At 40.3% G+C, this 24,389-nt stretch overlaps 1 long non-coding RNA gene across 1 annotated transcript; it reads right to left on the reverse strand.

Annotated features, from left to right (window-relative positions):
- Nucleotides 1–8,640: 8,640 nt before the first annotated feature.
- LOC147758329 (uncharacterized) lies at nt 8,641–18,571 on the reverse strand. Its single transcript, XR_015325304.1, has 2 exons — nt 16,775–18,571; nt 8,641–8,832 (listed from the first exon to the last, which is right to left on the reverse strand). It is a non-coding gene; the product is annotated as an uncharacterized LOC147758329 (long non-coding RNA).
- Between the last annotated feature and the right edge of the window lie 5,818 nt (nt 18,572–24,389).

Raw genomic sequence — 24,389 nt, forward strand, 5'->3', positions numbered from 1 at the left:
ACGTTTTCTGGAACGATCCCAAAACTGTTTAAAAATCTCCACTAGTTATTTCGGCCGTACTGAGCAGACAGTTTTGTTATAATATATCAGTAATTTATCTAGGCAGCGAAAAAGACTAGTAGGAACGTATCAGTTAGTGTGATACAAGCGAACTGCCTAGTTAACAAACGGGTGTGAAGCCTTAAAATTTATGTTCATATGATTCTAAAGGGGAGCAGTGACAGCTTTTGGGGGTAGAAGAGAACATCCGAAGAGATAATAAAAAGTTGAAATATGACTAAAAATAAAGGTATAATAGGTACACCATTTCGAACAGGTGCGATCTAGTTCCTTTAAAGGATTCGAAAATGCGATTTTTATTGGGTATCTGCTTATATATATTATAAATGTTAATGTCATTATCTGGTATAGTAAAATAGTAGTAACAATTAAATGTAAGTCTATCGACCAACTTGCTTGTTAAAAACATCCGTATTGGCTTGAAAAGTATTGACCGTTTTTAGGCCAGAAAAATAGCAAACATTCTTTAAATTTTAAAATATTGTTACATATTATTTTTATTGATAACCTTGCGCTATCTTTCCATTGAAACTAAATGAACATTATTAAGGGGTCTTGCTGAGACCAAAACGATGATAACCTGATGGTGCAAGACTGCACAAAGATTTCCCCTCCCAATTTTTCCCAAGTACCTAGTGGTCTGGCATTTTTGTGATGGAAGACGATGCTACTCTATTCACTATTTCCGATCGACCTTTTGCAATAGTGTGTTGTAGTCTAGTTAGTCATTAACAGGAGGGGTTCAATTCGATCATTAAGCCAGCTGGTGGCGACCTACAATGCACAATTTTATTAAACATATAGCATCGTTTTCGTTGTCGTCAACCTGAGCTGAGCCTTGCCACAGGTTGTCAAACACATTTTTACTTTATTATATAATCTACTTTTCATCATCCGTAATCAGCCGTTTTGAAAATGGCTCGATCTCGTTGCGTTTTTATAACGAAATGCGATCGAGTAACCCGTTTTGCGTTAACTTCGTGGCACTTTCACACGTCGAGACTTCTTTGAAGCTAACTTTCTTTAAGCGGGTTCAAGAATTGGTTGATTCGGCCCTCTGACGACATCATTGCTACTCACACGTTGATCTTGCTCGGCTTTCGTACTAACTTCATCAGTTTTTTTCTAATCACTCTAGCACTGCAAGGAGCATCTTTGACGCCAAATTTCTAGAAAATATCCAGCAGAGTCACCTTTGCGCTGCTTTTTCCTGTAACACAGACAGAATAAAGTTGTAAAATAGATCTTCGAGGCGCTCTATCCTGAAGTCTAAATGAAATCATTTTAACAATTATAGCCCATCAATTATTGTCAGACCTCTGCTTTCGAATGATACCAACGACGACCTGACGTGAGTCGTACGCGACTCAGAACGTAAAATCATCTAGCTATACCTAGGCTATATCTAGATATAGCTTATATTATTCCTTCAGTAATACAATATTAATAAGAATATGGACCAAGTCTACTTCTAGCGGCTGGAAGAGTACAAGTAGGCATTAGGCAACAACCTTCAAAGCTGTTCCGATAGTTTCCATTATGACGATTTCCTTCCTGTCTAACTGCAGTAAAGATGGGTACAGCTGAATCGAGGGCGCGGAAATGCATTGATGACGCGTTTACCGTACGCGTTCATCGAATCGTACGAGAAGAACTTTATATAAACTAGCGTAGTTCAGAACGATCTCATAGTGACGTAGTTGACACACACACGCGCACGCGCACGCGTACAACGAACATTTTCGAAAATCGTGGGCGGTAAATTGTTCGTGCACACACGTAGTTCGATCATCTATAAATATTTTCGAGTCTTACCTCTGGTAAAATGCCGTTAAGTATTGCTGCAGAAGATAAAATTACCAAGTTGAGTTGACTGGCGGTATGACGCTAAGAAACGCACATTATAGAGGTTAATGAAGGATCAATAAATAACGAGCAGGCGTAGACTGTGCCATATTTAACCTGACTTTTGCTTCTAGTAATAGTTCCTTGTATATTTGCCCTGCTTTGAACAGTACGATTTTTCTATGGCTAGGCGTTTGCGTCGACACAAATGCTTCTCTTCATTTCAGCTATATAGTCAAATACAGCTACTGTTCCAGCTATAAAAAGTAATGGGACAGACGCAATTGAATAGTCAGTAGCAGACCGCTATTGATTGCCATGATTACCATTTCTATCCTGCGCAACGTCCATACCCATTCGTCAAAAATTATATCCTAAAGCGCCGGATGAAACAGAAGCTGTTTTGTTTCTATTCCGGGTACTTTGCATATATTTATGTATAATAATAATAATTTAGGTATAGAGCGATAGAATCTATTTAAGATGGTCCGTAAGAAAAATTCGGATGTCCTCCCAGTCACGGGTACTGGACACAATTTGTATGTCTCTTCCGACAACAGGTGTGCGCGATCGGTTTCGCAGCCACGTAACTCCTTTACGTGTCCCTTCTACTTGGTCTCAGTTACTCCTTTCATGTGGACATTGTCGCAAGAGAAATATATTCGTACAAAATTTTCGCGTGCCTATTCAGATTCGAACACGTAGGTTTTGCAAAGCTGGCTCACGATGCGAGCCCAGATACCGGCTTCGCCTCCACTGAAATACGGATCCATACCAAGAAGTGTTCTAGATTGATTTACGATAAACGTAGCAGCAATCGTATGTCTCAGAAAATCTTGTTAAAATCTCTGTAGTAGCATATATAGCAATTTTCGTACAGCTGAGCACAATGAAGCCTTTTTATGAAACCTGAAGCTTATCATCTGAGGATACCATGTAACTTGAATTATAGGTCGCGAAGTGTGGAACCAAAAAATATTGGCTAGATTCTTTCTCTTTAGGTGTCCATTATCCACTAGCTAAATCTCGACCCGGAAATTTGCCACTTTACATAACGGCTTATGTTTTCAGCCAATATTATTAGACTAAATGTTTGCTGGTTTATCTTTTTGTTGATGAGCTTCCGAAAAAATGCTATCAGTAGGGGGTTTCAGTTGAAGCAACCGCTGTGCTCGTTCATCTTTGTTGATTTGATACATTTTTCCTAAGTATTTCATTAAATAGCTGAGATTGGAAAGCTAGATGGCAACAGAATTAGCTGTCACGCGTGAAGGTTTGCCTCGGAGAACCGTACATTGGTAGACGTACCCTTTTTCTGTTACTTTTGCAGTACCGGTAAAAGTCCACAGCCATATGACGCAAATATCTGTTCAACTCGTTCGTTATGCTCTACGTCTGTGCTTAATAAGCTATAGGAGCTTTTGGAAGCGTTCACTGCTCCATGGAGTGAACCTCGTCAAGTGAGCAGTGAACGAGAGTTGAGAGCTGTGTTAGCCGTTTTCGACTATCATTATTTATGTACAGATACCATCAGTTATATACAGATAACATAGAATTCTATCATATTGTTGCTAATGGCCTCTGCCTAAAACTTCAGTTGTACTTAAAACACCTCGAGCTTCTGTTACACGATATCGTTTACACGCACACGGGGCTCCGGAGCTTGATCCGACTAACCGACGTCTATGCTCAGTAAGTCACTAGAGATAATAATTATATAGCTTTTTTTCTCCCAATATTTTGTTAAATGCAATCCATTTTATTTGATGTATCTGACGTTGGCTTTCAAAATAGGTTCAAATTATATGTGAGGCCGCACGTAGGTCGCTGTCAGGCTATGAACATTCGAGATTTGCCTATGATCCTTTCATATGGCCACCAGTAATTTGATGTTGGTGTGGTAAATTCCATTCTGATACCTTTTACGCAGTGCTTACAAGACCCACATTTGCATGGGTCTATTAAGACGTTCCTAGGTCCTTGCTTAGGGAAAGGTCCAGTGTTTCCGAAAACCCGCTTTGATCTAAATTGGCATTTTTACTAGTTTACGTCACCCCATAGGCGAATACTGATAAGACATTTATTCCTAGCCTTCAGGAAAGTATCCTTGAGGTAGAAGATGAACGAAACAAGAAATGTCTTTGTGTTAGCTCTCGGATTTTTACGGCATGAAACATCTGTGACCGGAACCTACCAGTTAGGAAAAGCAAAGAATTTTAAATGTGTATTTTGAGTTGCCTGTGCCTGTTCTTCGTCATATGTTAGTTATATCGAATAATTTTTTAAAATATATCTATTTTTAGGTTTGTTCCTTAAATTTATCGTTGATTTCGAGCTTTCGAGAAAATCGATTTTGCACACGCTTCTCTCTTCATAGACATGTTATGCAATAGGCAAGAATAACTTGAAAGTATTCATTGTATTTGCGAGAAAAAAACTTTTTTTCGCGTGCAAGTCATGTGGTTCCTGAAGTGTTTATTTAGGATTTGACGACTTTATTTGAGTTTACATATTAGTGTAAGTAATCTAGACCTGATTCATAAACGGAGCGGAGCGGCCTACCATGAACGAACTGCCATACTTATAGGCTGAAAAGGGCTACTTTAGAAACATCCCGCACTGAGGTGCTAAATGAATTGTTCTTATAGAAAATTGCTCAATAATTTAGTTAGGTATAAAATCTACTTGCCATACAACCAAACTGCAAAAATAATGCTACAAGTATTTTGCAATTATGTGCAATAGGTTGCAATGGAAAACCTCTTGATTGGAAAGGATCATTAACAGGAAGTTATGAAAGTCTTAAATATGACAGTTGTTCAAATGACTTATACTCACCTCGTAATTAGTATATTGGAGTACACGTTTTGTAGGTTGGCAATTTTTCCACAATCTTCTTAAAACCAATGGACGAGATGAGCACATTGTGGGCTTGTGCCAAGCAAACATGTGTCTTCGCTAACTCCTCTTAGAAGACTACAACTCGTGATGATTATTTATTACACTTCGTCTTTGAATTTATTCTGTGTAGTTCCAGAAAGATTATAATGCAATCTATCGTGCTTCATAGAGATTGCTAGACATGAACCGTATGCTGGTTAGCCTTTCAGTGCTGGGTTTTGCTGCAAAGGGAGGCTAGTAAGACCGGATTGACCTTCTCAGTCGAGGAGAAAGACCACTGTCATGTTTCGTTGTAGACGTAACCTTCCTTTTCAGACAATGAACAAAGAATGTAACCCAGTAGCGCATAAGAATCTCTGGCCTTCGTTCTCACATAATTTTCTTTGTGTCTGAATGAATGCTAGGTCTTAAGTCTACTACTTTTCTTAGTCGTTTCGCCTCGAACAGGATACTAATCGTAGGCAGGTGGGAGCTGTCCTCCCAGTACTATTCGAAAGACGAGCAATTTTATTTAACACCCTTATTCAGGTGTTAGAACATGTATGTGTATCGCGTTGCTTTTTATTTTTCTTTTTTTATCTCATTCACTCTTATCTCTCTTATTATTATACGATGCTTTTCAAGCCTCTAATTGTTAGCCAGACCAAGTCTTGCGAGTGCCGCCATTGAGTTTAGGCTTCGCCTCGCTACTAACGGGATACTTTGTCTCGCTCTTAATGTCAGTATTTCTTAGTCGTGCCGCTACAGCGGCCCTAGTGTCCGTCAGAAGAGTCTCGCACCATTCCGAAATAAACAAATAGGTACCACTTCGGGGCTCACCTGCGCCCAAGTCCACTGTTCAGTTAAGCCTGTATGATTTCCTTTATACTCGGTAATGTTACGCTTTTTGCTATTTTTGTAAAATAACCCCGGCATGAAATAATAGGAATTATTACTATCAAAAAAGAAGAATGGGTTAATAATTGCAAAAAAAACCTGCTGGTTGTTTCTGGCCCATTTTATAAATCTACTGTAAAAACTCGAATGCATGATAAGTCAGACAAGGCCTATCTGACTACCCCTTTTCAGTCACACAGGCCTTTGACTTGGTCTTACAAAAGAAATAGCCATAGAGTGAAAGAAAAAAATAGAAACCAATAACGTAAATACCTAACCAATCGGTTGATAGCAGTAGCAGCCGTACACTAAAGAAAAGTGTCTCCTCGGACTCTTCCCACTTCATTCGCGTTCTTCGTTCCGCGGTCGAACCACGGAACCCAAAATTTTTGCTTTCCCGCGCTTTTCCCTCCTCGCCGAGTTCGTTTCTAAACGGAAATACGGCACACATTGCCTGTCCTCGTCCACAGTTTTCGTCGCTAACGTTGACGCGCCTGGCTCCCTCGATCAAACGTGAAAACGGCGTCAGCTGGCCTCCTATCCCAGCTGGGCCTTGTATTAAATCGGACCTCTGTTGTAAATTCGCTTTCTCGAAAATTCCTCCGGGCCCGCTGAGCAGCCACTGCCGTAAAAAGTATAGGTTCATATCATACGGACAAATAAATAGAGAGGCAATCGATGACTGCTTGGAGGTTCCGAAAATATGGCTCTGCTATTAGATGCACCACAGGTATCATCCATATTGGTACAATTGATCACACGGATCGGGAGGAACTACCTGTCCAGCGGAAAAGGCTCGTGGCTTTTGGGTTTTTTCCCCTTCTCAGTTGATCGACGTATCGTCACCGAGGTTAGGCTTTCAACCTGTATCTTTATACGCGCATTTATACGCTGTTGTTTTTTCTGAATGACTTGAACGAGCGATAAAAAGACTCTCCATATTAGCGTGCGCTCAGACGCTTAGCGGAGCACTGAAACTTACGCTCCCGAGGCAGTAAGACAAGTAAGAACTATTTTCTTTTGAATATCTATTGCTTTGCTGTATTCTTTTTGGTAACTCATTGTCGTGTGACTGTCGTTTTTTTTTTCGAAATAATATTACTATTTAGTTTTTTTTCGTATGAAATAAAATGCGGCAAAAGAAGAGACACCGGGCAAGGCTCAAACGTGAGTTGAAAAAAGTTGGTAGCTGACTCTTTTTCTAAGTTTATCCTTTTTAGCCGATGTTCCGTCTCTAGGTGTTTAGGATGGCAAAAAGCTGTATTCATGTCTTTGTTGCGTAAGTAATACAACGGCTTAAATACGGTATCTTGCACAGTATAGTACAAACATCTATAGTAGACCCGTTCTATTCGTCTCAAGGCTAGAGACAGAGAAGTAACATTATTTCTGCAAATTCTGACTTAGTTCGTTGATTGCGTAAAGGCTACTTCTCGTTGTTTCAGGATTTTACAATCCTTCTTTTGTGGCCGGCACATGTAGGTTAGCTTCGGGCTTTCGCTGTGAGTCCTGCTAGAGTATCTGAAGACGATGGAAGAATAGCGAATCGATTCCTTCGATAAACTACATGTGGAGGGCGTTGAAAGGTATTTTTACGAAAGACGTACCATTATAGACATTGGCGGCGCACTTTTCCCGTTTCCTGGTCAAAAGTTCTCGTATAGGTACTACGGCTACCAGCCGTCAGCGTTACGGAAAGAACGTAGGAATCGATCCGAGACGAGTAATCAGGATTCGCTTTGGAAAGCGGGTGTTTTATTTCGGGTATTGCGCCTTTCGACGTCCGAATCGATATCAGCACGAGTTAAAAAACACCGCGCATAGTTATTGTTAAATAGAGCATTATTGGATAACGCAAATATACAATATCTAAAATGCGTAGGGTACCGTATGCGGTCATTCAGCATCGGCCGGCAATTGACACAAGCTGGCGGTCGACGAGAGAAGGTAAACAAAAAAAGAAAACATTATTTGCACCTGTTATTTGTTTCTATATTACTGTACGATTATCCGCTCCGTCTTATAACGTCCGCTATTTACCTCTCGTTCCCAGGCTAAATGTACATTTCTAGATGTATATGTCAAGTTCTAAAAAATACAACTTCAACTTTCATACTCTTCACCGCATTCACCGCAGCAACCACAGACGGTAATAGTAACTGCTGAAATATAATAAATAATAATGATCACCATTATCATCTTAATAACTGTAATATGCCGCACTAGAGAAAAGACAAAGACGAAACAATACTTACTACCAAAAAGCGGTTACTATCAAATACAAATACAATTTAATTAGTGCGGGCTGATGTGGATGTAGGCACCTGCCTAATGCCCTCCAAAGCCGATGTACTAGCTTGGTACGCCAAGACCACTAAAAACATCCTAAATGGATTTTCAAGGTTATGAACTCTGCTTTGATTTTGTCATTTCTAGATAAATAATCCTTGGGAGCCCAACTTTCGCTATTGTATAGCATTTCGCCTTGTTTGGCTCCGGCAAGCCCCGATAGCCATCTGCTTCTTGTTTTCCGCAATGTTGTAATAGAGCGGTCAGGCAAGATCTGAGTAACAACCTGCACGATTTCTGTAAAGCTTACTAGCACGAAGCGCAACATGTGCCAATGGATGAGCGGTCGCAGTCCGCACGAGCTCAACGTATGAAAGCTTCCACTGCCATCCGAGTAAGGCCCACAGAAGCCTCACTCGAAGCCCCTGTGGCGACTAACACATATACACAAACAAATACATACAGTTAGACACAGCCCAATGTACGCACATGTGTAGGTTGTAAGAAGCTGGAAAGTAGGACCACGAGCAGGCCGAAGTAGGTAAGTGTCCCAAGACCATGGACAGAACATGGAAATGTCAAAGGCAAGGGGCAGGGACAATGGAGGTGGGCAAAACCGGGATCCGGAGCGGCAGGGAGGTTGAAAGGCGGGAGAGGTATTTGGCGCAGTCCTTGAAATAGTCCGACTGGGCTATTTTTGGAACAAAGGAATAGACAACCAACAGAGATCCCCTGTCAGGAACAGTTGGGTCGGGCAGGCTAGCAGTAGCCGACTCTCGATGGCTGGGAATCCTCCGACCCAGTTTGAGTGGGCGGAGCCACTTTCTAGCCGCTTGGCTTTTTCCTTAGGGAGGATACGAGCTGAAAGAACGAAAAAGATAAAGAGAAGAAATACTGAGAAGATTGAAGAAATGAAAAAGAGAGAGTGGCTGAAATGTACACTGAGATAAAGCATATGTAGTAGAAAGCAGGGGGGGGGGGGGGGGGGGCATTAAGGGCAGCCAAAGGCAGACCGAATCGGAATTCAAGAGGCAGATGAAACCCGAGTGAAGAAGAAGCCTTTGAGGAAAACCGAAGCTTAGCCAGGATACCCTAAAAACGCATCACTTTCTCGAAACGCCGTTGGCCGGTTACGACAATGGGTAAACCTGACAGTACTTGCCTGAAGTCGTAGAAATGGAAGGGGAAGGACTGACAAGGACACTCAGTGACGGTAACGCGACCAGATAGCCTTGCAGGAATACAGTATTACAGGCACAAGCTCGTTGGGGACTGGAGGGAGCCTTGTGGACCGCCGTAGCCAGCGCGTCGCCAAAGAACCCCCTTAACAGACATAGGCCAGAAAAGACAGATAGAAAGGAGGAAAAGAAAAATAAGAGGTGTCTGATATCCTTGAAAAACTGAAGATCTTTAGGGGTTACCGTCCAGAGGCATCCTAAAATTTTTTAATGGTGTGCCACCACTGGTACCAACAGCAACAGCGCTAGTGATGCGAAATAAGATCGGCTAGACAAGAAAAATGCATAAAATAATGGAGGATCTCTCGTCTACTGTCGAGCGTTGCTTTTCGTTGGACGTGCGTACCTAAATATAGATGTGCGGACGTTTGCGTTTATTTTACGATATTGATCTATCTAGCTTTCTCGCTTAATCCAACAAAGCAGTTGTTAGGGGACAGCAAGTGGAGTCCTGGGGGCAGCAGGATATGGTACTAAATTCGTCACTTTACAGTTGTGTCCAGCCTATGTGAATGCACAAAGTTCTGGTTAGTCCCGGAACCCTGCACTGTGTGCACTTATGTAGACGCCTCTAATGCTTTTGACGCCCGAGCCAAAGGGCAAACCGAAAAGATATTTTGCTGGTTTCTCAGTTAGCTGTGGATTCTACAGTTGGTGATCGTGCAGGCATGAGAAATTCATGAGTAGCGGGATTTCCCTTGTTCCTTGGACGAAGTCTGTTCTTTACCTTTTTCTATATAACATTTTATTATTCTAGTAATTACGGAAACATCGCTTCCCCGTGGCAAGCCATAAAGCTAACTGAAAGCAAAAACAAAGTCGGAAAGGAAAAGCCATACTGATTAATGCCTATTTTGGATTATAGCATTTTGCTTTAGACGACGGATCATGAACGTTTTGTGAGCCAACCTTGACAGGAACGTACATAAGTCTGCCACACGGTTAGGTGGCACACCTAAAGTCAAAATAAAGTGTAAATTAGAAGCTCGGAGCCTCGTATAGTATATTATATATAGACCCGTACAGCAAACGCATGTGATCAGCGGAAGGTGATATTGGAATCAAATATTTCGGAATAAATACCATTCACTTCAATCAAAGCAAAAGATGCCGTAACTATGTAACGGACGTATGGCTTAGCGTTCCCTTAGATGAGGACAACGAATTCTTTTAATGAAGAGGACCCTGCGTGGTATGGGGTTCTTTTCGCCGGTTTTGACCGTTGCTATGGCTTTTCTGCCTGGTGTTTTGAAGCGTGGCTGCGCCAACTCAGATGTGTAAATAACAGGTAGATCAGGTGTGGAAAAGGTCGACAGTGCATTTTTGTATAGGTTTAAACGCACAAGGTCCTATCGTTGCCACTACTTCCTACCATCCATCGCTGTCGCCCACGGTTTCCTTCTAGTTCATTTTCGCTCGAATTAACTGAAAATAACTTTTTTCAAAAGTCCAAATTAAAAGGCAACACCTTGACCTTACGGCTAGCGGATAATAGTATCCGTTTGAAAGAATACGCCAGCTGTACTTAATGTAAACGACGGATTCGAGGCCATTTTTTGTACACTGGTGCCACTACGGACCCATTTCGAATGCGCAAACGATCTCGTCGGTCAGCGATTACGTAAGTACCTAGGGCTTTCTTTATCTAGCCACACAAGTTGCACTATAGGTTGATGGCAAGGCTTGCATCGACGGTCTGTGTTATTTTCAATCCAAGGTTTAGCCGTCTAAACAGTCGCGTCAAATGTAAAAAGCGACAGGTCAGTTTGATTTCCGTACTGCATTAGCAGCAATAATTTATGTCCTAGTTAATAATAACTTAGTTTCAACGAACACACAAAGGCAAGGTAAGATCTGGCCTGAATTTACTGTGTTTGTATAATTGATACAATAAATGGAATGTTTTTTTGACTAAAAGAAAGAAAAACAGCACAATGCGATCCTGCTTCGGTCTGGTAGTTGCAGTATTGCACCCGTACATACAGCTCTTTTAATACAGCCCGTTCAGACACGATTTACTGCATGTTAGTGACTACGGCAATACAGAGTAAATTTTATTTACGTACTTCAAGTGAAGCTCCGAAAGAGGAGAAACACGGATGGACAATGCAGTTGGCCGGCTAAACCCAACGGCTGTGGCTGGCCTGGTGGCGCCATCTAGTGGATACATTAGATCCTTTTTTCAGAACCTTTATCTGCATTTTTACGTATGCATAAATAGAAGAAACAATATATGACAAGCCCGTGTATAAGCGTCATAATTATGATCTGTAAGATATTATGTACAAGCAATTTGTAGAACATGGTTTGCTGAAGTGATTATTCAAATTATCGATCAGGAAGGCAATGCTTACATGAAATATGTAGGACTTCAGTGTAGGTTAAGATTAAAAGATTCGCCAGCGATTTGGGGTTTTTCTGTGACCCTGTGTTGCTTATTTTTTTTTTTCATGCATAACAGTAAAGCTGATGTAGACGTTTTATAAGTTCAATAATAAAAGATGATTTCTTATTGCCAAATCTGCAAACCTAATCAATTCGAAAACAGAGAGAATGACAGCTTTGCATTTTTACAGTGTTGGCTAAATGTTTAATTTTGGGCCTAGCAATCGGTGTTGACCAATTTTTTCATATAATTTATATAATATATATATATATATTTTCATATAATTTATATTCTTATTTATAACAACTGTAGGAATTGTATGACTATGATCTTTTATTTGGCACTCCAGTCTGAGCTTAGTAAACAAATGTTTCATGTTTTTATATAGTACTGCCTCCGTTGCTTTAGGCGGCCGGCCTTTTTTCAGCATAAAAAAACCGTGCCTACGCTTGGTTTCCAATTTAAATTATTATTGCTTCAAATATTGCTGGCAGATAAACTTGCAGATTTTTTTACTGTAAGCCTCCTTTTGGTCGCTAGCAGACAGGGGAATCACTTTTATAACGATTTTCGCTACGGCCGTTTGAGCTAGAGTACTGTGCGGACGTGCCCATTTTCCAGCCCCATCAAGGCGCGGAGTAGTTTTTGATAGTACTACTATAAAAAAAAAATAACTACTGTTGAACGTCGGTATAGCACTGCTGTCTATAGGACATAGCTTCGAATCCGATACGTTTTTAAACAACATTAACAAATGCTTTCTCAGGATGTTCATAAACGATTCTGTTTGTGGATACTCTCCTCAGCTATAACAGCTCGTCACAAAATGTGAAAAAGGATACATGTTAGACATAGGAGTCCTCAGTTCAGGCACGGTCAGACAATCTGACAAACCTCTGTCAGGTGCAACGGAATGTGGCAATATCCACCTGAGCATATGCGGCCAACACAGAGAAGATCCGTGGCAAATTGGACCTGAACACGTACCCCGCTTAGGCCCATAATAAATACGATCAGATTAGAAATATGTGTATTGTGAGATTTGCAATATTTATTTACGAGTTTGTGGAAAAACAGTTTTTTTCGTGGCGGAAAGACGTAAGTCGTCGGGAACAGCCATTTTACGCATCGGAATCCAAAAGTTTTTTTTTTTCTTCATCAGAATGAGATGATGAAGCTCTCTGGAAATTAGAACTAATTTTTTTTAATTTGTAAAACTCGCTCCAAGCTGAAGTATACCTAACTAAAAAATAACATTACAAACTCATCATGTAATTAACCACCGCGCAGTTCATACACTTCTTCAAAAATTACGGCCTCATTCATTCTGTACGTTATATGATGAATATATTACAGTACATCAACAGAATCTTTCTATGTAGCCTTTTCACGTATGCTAAAGTGAGTGTTCCGTAATGTATCCGTATGTTAAAAGGCCTAGAATAGATAATCATCGCAAAATTACTTTGTCCATACTCTCATGACTCTACCTTATGCCTTCGTGTATTTCCGTGTGCCTAACGAACGACGTCTCACATTTCAGCTAGTCGGGAATCTGTCGTATTTGACAGCTTTTTGCGACGTGCGGCGTGACCGCGTCATATATGAAGGAAAATACCAGGCAAACAGCGACAGATCTGGCTAGAGTAAAAAACGAGACTCGAAAAATATTCAATGCCAGTGCCAGGAGACGCGTCAAAGCGAAAAGTGTAAGGCACAAAACACATATGTGAGGTCGACGAGTCTAGTCCGCCTCGATTACTACTAGCCCAAAAATCGAGTGGCAAAAGGCGCATCGAAGTTCATGGACTCTGCGCGATATGCCGTTGTACAACGTTGCGCCCAGCTTTGTGTAAGTATTGCTAACAGTTTGCTCCTGCAAGCTCGATGCCGAAAGACCAGCGTTCAACCGAAAAAAGTATACAAAATACTCGACTAATCAAACGGTCCATGCTAATGACAAGCAGATCTGATGGAAGTTAAGTACACAGTGAGGTCATGAAAATACTGACACGCAGGCTTGATCTTGGGTCGTCGTCCCAATCGACGACTGATAGGTCTTAGTGTTTGTGCTTACGAAAAATGTTTCGCATATTAGCAGGGAGCAGATGCACCGACGACGTACACAATTTTTGATTCCTAAACCTGGCGACTTTGCCTGGTTCAGAAGTGGACCAGAAGAGCATTACATTGTTGACTACGAATGGATAACAGGATGAGGCAACACTGAAAAACAAGGAGCTACTTTATCTTGCATTTGTTGCCGATCTAACTAATTGTGGGCTAAGAGGAGTGACCTAACACCTAAAGCTTAAAGCTTTAACACATTGCACGTTTACTCGGATGTTATAGGATGTAACATATTGGCGCCTACGGCATTAGCTAGTGTAAATCTGACGGATGAATAGGAATTCTTTATCTGCTTTACATGCATTTGGGTGGCTAGCACTAACTGTAAGATTCGCGAGGATTATAATAGCTGTTCTACTACTTTTACGTAATAGTGTTTCTATGGACATCTAGATAGATGGCAATATTTTCAAAACTTCCGATGATTACGAAATAAGCAAGATATAATTAAAACAAGCTGTGATACTGCTTCATCCGTTTTTGGTGTTAAATTTGCATATGGAATTGGTCTGTTGGTTCAGGAACAGGGGTTCCGTGCTCAACTTTAGCTTAGCACTTCGTACATCTACCAATGTTCTACCAATGTTCATTCAAAGGAATAGCCATATATTATGGTTGAAAATAATACTGTTCCTACATGAAAATGCAAGCTTACTCAACGTAAGCCGAAAAGAGGTATTGGTGTAAACGGGCTGCTTCGATAGATTCGATTAAAAATATTCGACATTGAACACTCGTCCCTACTTCAGGCCAAAAAAAATCTAATAATGGCGATGCTTAAACCGGACACGGATGAATTGCAGTTACCTTTTTTAGGACATATTACATTTTTCACTCATTAACAGCTAGACGACTCGTAAACTTTGTCGTAGAAATAGATAGCTCAGCAGTGTTTTATTTTCTACCATGAATTTTTTGGGTGCCTTGGATTTTTATTTTTTAGGTGATTTTGAGTTTTGGGTAGAGAAACTAGTCACAGAAAGCTAAATCTGGTCAATGAGTTATTTTTTCACAAAAACCGCTCTTCAAACAGCGTTATGTGAGTCGGTGTATTGTTGTATTTAAATAACCCTCGAGCTGTTCTTTTAGAGTTTAGGCCTATTTTGAAAAATCTTCCGGAAAATTCCCGTTCGGCAACAGAAAAAGCACTTCCCAAAAATTCTTTTTTATTGTTTTTTAAAAGGGGATCGAGAAGGAGTTTAGTAAGTGATATGGATCTTGCTGTTTTTTTTCTGTCTGGGTTCACGCTCGAGGCGATACTCCGACAACTGTAGTTTCATATTCTCATGACGCCCGTGCAGCCACCTCGCATCATCTGTACTGGGGTGTTTGGACAATGTCTTCTCTTTAAGTCTATTCATATGAGATGTCTAGCTCTTCTGTGAGCTGTTATCTGAGTGTGACCCCGCGATTCCCTGGCATGAAAAATTTTGCTTCTGTGGTGTTTTAATTCGTACATGCTGTAACAGGCAGCTCACAATGAATGTTGCTTCTACGATTTGCTAGTGCGTCGGGAAATCGTTAGTACCTCTCGTACTTCCGGCGCCGGTCCACAGTTCGGTGTCACAATGCCTTCGGCAGTTGTGACGCTTAAGCACGGTGTTTGACACTCTCGTGTCATAATCATTTTTCAGAAAAAACTAAACATGGCCGGAAGTTACTCATTTAAAAGCGCCCAAAGACTATAGCACATGTGTTTAAATTTCCAGAAATTTAGTTTCAACATAATGGACAGGCGAATGTGGTGCTACAAACTCGATCATGGGTCGGCCTTTAACCGATAGAAGCTATGTATTTTGCCGACAAATCTTTGCCACAATAATAGGTAGTCAGAGTCCAAATAAATGTTTGTATGCTCTTAGTACAAAATAGGTAGTATCATTGAACAGGAAAAATATTGATACCTGTAAACCCGCTTCGTTCCAGACGCAACATTCAGTTTGCGCTGTGTGCCAGTAGAGTGCAATAGTAGTAAGCAAAAGATAGATCTTTTTAAGTGCCTTTCAGTTGACTACAGGTCGCAAACCTTTTCGCTTTCCTGATGAAAGTTTTAGTAATGATCTCGATTCGCTCATTATTAAGCAAAGCCTTGTGTATAAAATGCAGGACAATTCAGGCACACGGGTCTTTTTGGGGTCGCATCGACTTCTGTGTTCATGATCCCTCGAAATATCCTATCTAATTTTAATTGGTAGACAGAAGCTCCCAACGAGCATGTCAGACACCAACTGATGCTTATCACACGGTGTTTTTAGCTAGCTACAGCAGATATGCTCGCTTCAGTGATACGGCCATTAACAGTGAGTAGTCCATCTCAGCAACTCCCCCCTATCCTGCATCTAGTTATAGACAGATGTCTACATAGAGGTGAGATACAGGTGTCATGTCTGGTTTTGGTTACATTTAATTTTGTTGCGTATCCGTTTTTTCTTTTATTTCGTTCTTCGTTACTCCGTCTTGACGGTCCTCTATTCAGTTATTTAATTTACCTTATTTGGCAACCAGTAAAAAAAATCTACGCTGTCACAATCAGATAGGTGATCACCGGAACGAAATCAATAGGATCCGTAGAAAGCTAATGAAGGCCGTAGGCTATTTTTCCTTATTCAGCCTTAATCTACCGGACTAGAAAAAAATGAAACCAATAGATATTTTTTTAGCCTAACTTCGATCGGCGGGAAGTCTGGCTTCCTTTTCGATGAAAAATCACCCGTTAAGGTGCGTAAAATCAATTTTTATTAGGTCTCGTCGTAACCAAACAACGTCGTAACGTAAACAAACGTAATAGGATGAAAACCAAAGTTCGTAAGCAGGAAAATCAAAACAAAGGGATTGTTAGCTCATAGCTAACATAGTTATATCATCACGATAGATTTCCGCTCAATCAGGAAATATTCAAAAGCTTTGAGCTAGTTAAACATGCATGCAGGATGACTAACTAAGTAGGATCATGGTGTGAAAATACTGAAAAAATACAAGCACAAAACCTTTCAGCACAACACGGAACAGCTGTCGGTTTGTTAGAATGGACTTCTATTGTATCACATACCTGTAAACATTTTAGTCCTTCAACTTCGTGCTAAGTGAGAACAGCTCGACTGTTGCCCCCTGAGCTACCATTCCGTTTAAATCTAGTTTTCTAACGATACAGCAGAGGGCCACACATTTAGCCAAGAACCAAAGTCAGTCTAGCGAAAGTTCCGTACGAGGGCAGCACCAGTGAACTGTTGTTAACCTGGCACAGTTGAACCTGTACAGGGCCGATAAGCACAATCTAAGAATTTCTAAGAAAAAGGTGCAATGGCAGCCTATTCCTTGGTGAGCTTGATTCTTGCTGTGCCTTCAAAGCTCGTTGGTAATCATTTCTGCGCGGCCTCCATTTTCATCGGCCGCGTAATTGACGATGTGTGTACGACCATCGGCCAACGTGACGTCCACCATATCCGGACTGGGTCGCCGAGCGGCTACCTTCAAAGTCTTTTTAGCATATCCGAACGGTGTTGTAAAGTAAGCTTGGTTGATAAGATATGCCCCCTAGATGACCACGTTGTTGCCCAAGAACGCAACCGGAATGCGATCAACAGCTGTAGCGCGATGACTACAGACTAATTTTACTGGTGACTTATATATGTATATATATATATACACATATATAAGTCACTCCGGTCGTCTACTAAGCAGACTGTTTCTGGTTTAAATCACGTTAAGTCTAGGAAGGGGTTGAATTTGACAAATTGAGCGGGCTTGCTTCAAAGAAACTAATCAGCGGCCTTGTATGAACGAGTCGATTGCAGACCAGGTGACAAAAAGTGAAAACTCGACAATCATCATGTATTGTGTTTATATTTGAATTAAAGAATTGTTATTATTGCCCAAGCTAAGAGATCACGTATTGTAGGGCAGAGATCTTTATAAAATTACCACAAGTAGAATCTCAGAATGCTTCATGTACTTATTTAACATCGGTACCTTATTCTATATATTGCTGTTCATGAGTAACAGTATGGAACGGAGATCTTTCCAGTGAGATATCTCGGCGTCAACTTTTAACATGTATTTGCTTGTATATAAAACAAAATAGATTCAGAAACACAAATCGTTGCCTGCATTCTGCAAGGCGTATAATATTCTTTTCTTCGGCGCTAGGTAAAATGAATACCAAGTCACTGTTGAAGGTTTATCGATACTTCTCTTTCACGCATTGTAATCGACAAAAGCAACAAACAACTAAAAGGAACGAAAAAAAAAACTTCTTTCGACAACAACTTCTTTCAACTTAACACAAGGAAGGATACGCTAACTTCGTTAAAAACATATCCCGGATAAAGGCTGAGGGCTAAGCACCTTCGGATTACAGCATGATGATGAACAAAGTGTTGTCTAAGCATTTGAGATGTATATAAAAGGCAAACTGCACTAATACGCCGGATCCAGTGACTGGCGAAGAAAAAAACATTTGCCCGTTACCTTGCACAGATGTTCGTTACTTTACCAGGCCGCAGATCGGCTTGACCCGCACCTAATTTTTCCCGTATTTTCTAACGCTAACCACATGGCAACGACGCGCCGACAACATCGAAAGGATAAACGGAATAATTTCTGAATTAGTGAATTGAAATCAGTATCAAAGCCGAGGCTGCGCCGAACAGCGTATAGATGCGCTGTCTATAGTGTAGTCGATTGTGAGTCGCGCTTTAACGTGTCGCCAGCCGAGCACATTCGAGTATAACAATGTTTCGGTCGGTCTGATCCTTAGCTCCATTGTAATGAAAACAGATAATCACTGCAGGTAAAAAGGAAGCAGACGCACTTGCGCCGATCGCATGCGACACAGGAGGGGTTGCGTAAAAACCTAACCACCACAGCAGCACAAATTATCATCATCATCAGGGGCAGCAGCAGCAGCCATGACAATATAAACAACAACTCTAATATATCTGTACTGAATTGCAACGCTAACATCAACTAGCACAGTGCTGATCGATAGAAGATCCCCCCCCCCCCGGCACGTTTAAACCCCAAGCGCCACAATGACGTCCTTAATATTTTTGCTGAAAAATGATTTTAATTGATATATAGTGCTGGCAGATGCGATACAAAGGACGACATGCTGGATTATCTTGATTTAGTAAAGTTGCTTTGGTTGTAGTGCATGCTTGTTACCTGTTGACGATACTGCCACTCTTAATGATAATGGTAATGCTTATGATGATTGTGATTATTATTCCTCTTATTCCACCGTTGTTAGCCTAACAACGGTATATCAAATGCGGATCAAACACGATTTCTAGTGCCTCCCATCATTTTCGACGCAGGGCGCCGTATGCCCCCGATTCGCTCTTTTACGTATGTTTGCCTAGTCATCGCGTCAAAGAACTAGTAAGACTATGATTACGAGCTTCGCAGGAATTTTCAGGAATGCAGAACTTTCACACAGGTATTTCTGGCGACGGCGAGTGTTTTGAGCGAAAAATCCAGTTACCAGGGAGAAAGATTGGATTTGGCTAAAGATGACCAGTGTTGGTGGGTTAGCTGGACATGCGTACTTACAGATATAATTAGCCGGTGTGGCTTACTAGTTGCGGCGTATCGAGCTGTGTTAATCACATCTCCGTTGTGTTTAGCAAGTATGGCTCAGCAACAGTACTAGAACGACAAAAACAATATCTTCATAAGGAGATTAGATTAGTTGAAGGTTCGAGGAAGTACGGGCGCTTCTTTGATGTATAATAACCGATAAAAAAAAACGCATTAGATTGCTTAAAGTGCCAAGTAAAGGGACGCGTGACGAACCCATCGGTCGATCGTACCATGATCTGAGCAATCAGATTCCCCGTTTCCGGACCTTTTTAAGGCACATAAATCGAAAATTGGTAGGCCAACAGTGTAATCTGTGACATTATTATACTACTTGTGATGTTAGAATGATTTTGGTGTTTTTACACTTATCTTTTCATTTTAGTAATTTACTAATAATGATAATCAACACAATTTTTGCCTTCTCGCATTACTTAGCCGATTGTCGTCGTTACGAACTTAGTATTAGCTAATTATCTTAGTGTGTCTGGTAGGTCTCTTGGTTTCATAGCACATACCTAAACATCAGGGACTTTTGTATGGGCCATCTAATATGCAGAATCTCGTCTGCTATGCTATTTACTAGTGGGTTCGTGAGATACTCTAAGCGCAAAATATATGTTATACCTTAAGAAGGTCCATTAAGTTAAGAAACTAACTTATCCAATAAACCTGTCCTCTAATTTGTGCTTAGAACACAGTCCTTTTTCTAAGCTCGTTTTCTCAAAAACTGGGAGAACAGTATAAGAATAATATACAAAATTGTACGTATTTTGCGAATGTTAATCCAACAATAAAAAATAATTTCAGATCTTTCGACAAAGAAAAAGTCATATTTTTATGCGGGGCTTTCCCAGGCGCTGATCACGAGAGAGGACTCTTGCGGGATAGACTATAGTTAACTTGCTTCTCGTCGAAGTGAGCAGAATTACAACGATACAGAGTTCGTTGTAGGTATAAAGTCCGGAGCAGTCCTGGGCGTAAAAGGTGTAGATGGGTCGATACCATTAGATGATAGTATAATTACGTGAAATGAAAGAACAAAATCATCATAACTGTATAATATCTATATAATAATCTATAATAAGCTAGCTGTTGGATTCTAGGCAAAGACGTCATGGTTTACCATTGACCATTACTCAGTTGCTCTTTTGTCTGAGGCAGCGCCTAATGGCTTAGTTCCAGACGTAAAACATAATGCATTTAAGTGTTCAAGACGTTTATTAGTAGCTTTAATTAAATAGCTTTGAAAAAATAATTTTATTGTAAATGCTTATTAACATAAGGTCAAAATAATACTATCCTGTTAGTTTTGCTTTTAAATCCATAGGACAAATAGTTTCAAGGCCTTCATATATAGTTAACAACTGTTTATATATCGTATGCTCTCATAGAACATGAAAGTATAATGGTAGCATAATTGCTTATTAGTTTAACGGGCAGAGTTGAAATTTGCTGCTGGCTGAGAGAGTATTTATACATACTCATACCTAGAGTAATTGCATTATCTGGATGTGGGCCGAGACAGGCGTCAACAGAGTCCCTAATATAGGCCATGAAACAATAATGAATGTGCGAGCGGCATTCAGTTATATTCCGGCCGGTATTACAGGAAGCTAGGACTGGGAAATTCAAGACTGATGCTTTATATCAAACCTAATCTAAACATGGTAGACTTATTGACGACTATGCGTCACGATTTAAAAAAAGGTTTATGATAAGTCGCCGGCGTGGCTCAGCTGGTGTTCCAATAACGCTAAGAGCACGTCAAACGGAAGAAAATACTAGAATTTAATTTTCTTAGTTGCGACGCTTTTTTGGTATCGAACATAACACGGGCCCTTATTGCGCTTGGCCGGCAATTGAGTTGTAGTATCCATTTTTAAGTTTGCCATATTCCAAAGTTCTAAAGATTTCGTTGTTATTATATATATTTCTCTGTTATATCATATCATTGTGTCGCGCCCGAGCGGTGGACAAGCTTCAGGTAAAGGTAAAAGGACAGGACGAAGCGCAACATTTGTATAGACAGCCTTGCTGAAAATATTGCATAGCTACATAGGGAAGCAGGACACTTTAGTGATGTCCACAGCTTACGCCTATATCTGTCGGGTACAATTTACTAATTTAATTGAATAAGGATTTTATTTATGAACGCCAATATGTGAGCAGTGTGTGAAAAGGCGTTGTACGTTAATATAAATTAGGGTAGAAAGCAGGTGTGCCATGTACATCAAATTACCTGCAGTTACGCAAATCTATTAACGACTAAAATTTTATTCCGTGTAGTGGTTTGAAGGATCCGGGGTATATGTGCTGCGAAGATAATTAGGTCTAAAAATTCAAATGCGCTTAACACGGAAGACTCCGCGAAGTTGCCTTGTCACTGATAAAACTTCAGTAATCCACTGTTCTATGTAAAATTAAAGTTTGGCGGTTAGTTGATTGAATAATTGGCGATGATCAACGTTGTATGCGATTGTAATACGGGACTACAATTCTAAAAATAAATGGCGGCATTTTTTGAATTTGCTCAACTCCAGTTGCTTTGCTCTCATGTTGTGTAACGCAGGCACGGAAATTAGATTGATTATTGGTTGGATACTTTTTTAGCCAGTGTAATATATGGATTTTTCATTCTGCGAAATATGCGATGATATTATCTGGTGTCTTTTTATCCTATTTTATCATTGTAGAACATTGCTTCTCAGTCTGTTTGATGAATGCATCTATAGCCTGATAAATAGTCATATCAACTTCATTCACGCCGATTTTTAGGTAGGCTACTTATTCCGACTGTGCCAAACCATATCACAAATAGTACGATGTTCAAGTGTTTGATCAACTTCCTCAATAGATCCAAAAGGAAAGCCTAAGGTCTCAAGGGGAGAAGTTGTGAACCTTTGCAGCGCTCTGATTGACACGTTCAAATATGTACATACAAAATACATAAATCCTAAAGATTATAGTCGTTTGAAACCATTCATCGATATCTCAACATTAATTCATCATCAATCCTTTTTTTTTTAAGTTTTTTTTTTTCAGACAATCAGTTTTGTCATTAATTGGTTTTTCTATTCTTGAATTGTTTGAACTTTCAACCGCGTACTTTACCTAGCAGCAATAGCTTAAATAAACGTGCAATGAAGCACGGTCCGAAACAGTTTTTTTTTTCTCATAGGGACTGCGCTATCAGATTCAACTGTGAATCCGTTTCCAGTGTAAAGCTGTACACGTTCATAAAATATCTAGCTACGGACATCTGTGGTGAGGAAGTTTTTTCGGCTTTTTGTTTTCGGTGCTGTGGTAACTAAGCATTGTTTCAGGTGGTTGGTGGCCCCGTATAATGCGAAACGCGCTATGTGTGTCCACTTCTGCTCAGAACTTAGTAGATAGTCTAGGAATCACGCCCACTGAAAAACGGAAATCAATATGGCCTCAATGGTAAGGATATAACTGACTGATAACCGAAACAGTAGTGGCAGTCGATTTTAAACGGATTCTAGCGAAGCAACGAAAGCTTATGATAGTGAGGTAACGATAATTGTCGTAAAATCGATACAAGCAGTGTGATAGATATTGATGTGATGGTACCAGCTTCAGCTAAATGTAAAGGCAGCCTGTAAAAAGTGTATGATGAATCTTTTTAGTGACAGCTGTAGTACGAGATGCTATGATAGTTTCTGTGAATTCAGCCAGATGTAATGAAAAGCGTCTTTGCTTGTGTTCAGTAAATAAAATACCTATTGTGCATATTGGTTGTAATGAAAACTCACATGAGAAACATACGCCACTCTCCTCGTTAACCGCACATATCTTCGAATAAGATGTGTTGAAATCGTTAGACTGGGCCTAAAAACCGGCGGTGGAACAAAGATTGACCCCCAAGTTGACTTGATGAGCGCGTGGCTGAAACTGGCTCATTATTTAATCCACGGTAACATAAATAAATGTGCTAGGTATTGGAGAGTCTAAGTTGCTTAATCTGTTAAAAGTTATCACTCACAGGATCGTTCTTCTTAATAATAAAATTTCTATTATACACTGAACTATCAACGGCAGTTTATTTCGCCAAAAAATAACATCACACTCGAACAAACGAAAAGGGACAACAATATATATTTATTAATATGCTTCTATTAAGCTAAAAACGTAATGCTGCATTTTAACAAATCTAAAGAATCTATTAGATAGTATGTAAATGTCCTAGATGAGCTATTGATCACTATGAAACCGTCCTTCTTGTTGTCGTGATAACGAGGCAGAGGATAAAATCACAAGGGAAAGACAAAGTCAGCTTTTGTATTCGTGTATATATAATGGCATTTTTTTCAAATGCACCCTTTACCTTTTTACTTTCATGTATATGACTCTTCTTCTAAGCGCCTTCTGTTTCTCCTTACACTCGTTCTAATCTCAGTGCGGAGAATTCGGGCTCCAATCGTTGACGTCTCTGGTGAAAAAAAGCATTTTAATACCCCACTTTTTGCAATTTTCCGAACCCCGTAGAATAAACCCCAATTCGCCCTACTATGATCAATACGGATCTATATGACCCTGGTTTGTTATTTTATCAGTCGTATTTCATTGTGTTCATTTTGCGCAGGTGAAGCAAAGACACGTTAAAAATGTCGACTCCTCCAATCTTGAGCCTTTTATTATTAGTTATTGTTATTTCTCGAACATCATTAGTATTTTCATCTTTATTTTATTGATGGTGCTGCTGCTGCTTTTTACACTCACCGCTCCGTTCCTAACACACCCTTTCTCTCTCGCTCTCAGACACACTCACTCACACTCACACAAGCAGACACTCACTCACACTTTCACACTCCCTCCCTATCTCGCTCATTCTCAATTCCTTCTCCTCTTCTGCACTTTCCCGCAGCGCTACTGACTTTCTGCTAAATTTGTCAATTTTCTTGGTCTCTTTCACCCTCATCTAGCATTTTCTGTCTGCAATTTTTCCCGGTACGTCCAGAGCTGTTTGCTGTATCCGTATGTTAATGCGTTATCAACATTACGAGGTTACGCTTGTCAATTCCCTGCGTACTGCTTTCAAACTTCCGTTCGCTTCAACCGACTAT

This window comes from Varroa destructor, unplaced genomic scaffold (genome assembly GCF_002443255.2).
Source record: "Varroa destructor unplaced genomic scaffold, Vdes_3.0 BEIS01000001.1, whole genome shotgun sequence".
Lineage (NCBI taxonomy): Eukaryota > Metazoa > Arthropoda > Arachnida > Mesostigmata > Varroidae > Varroa > Varroa destructor.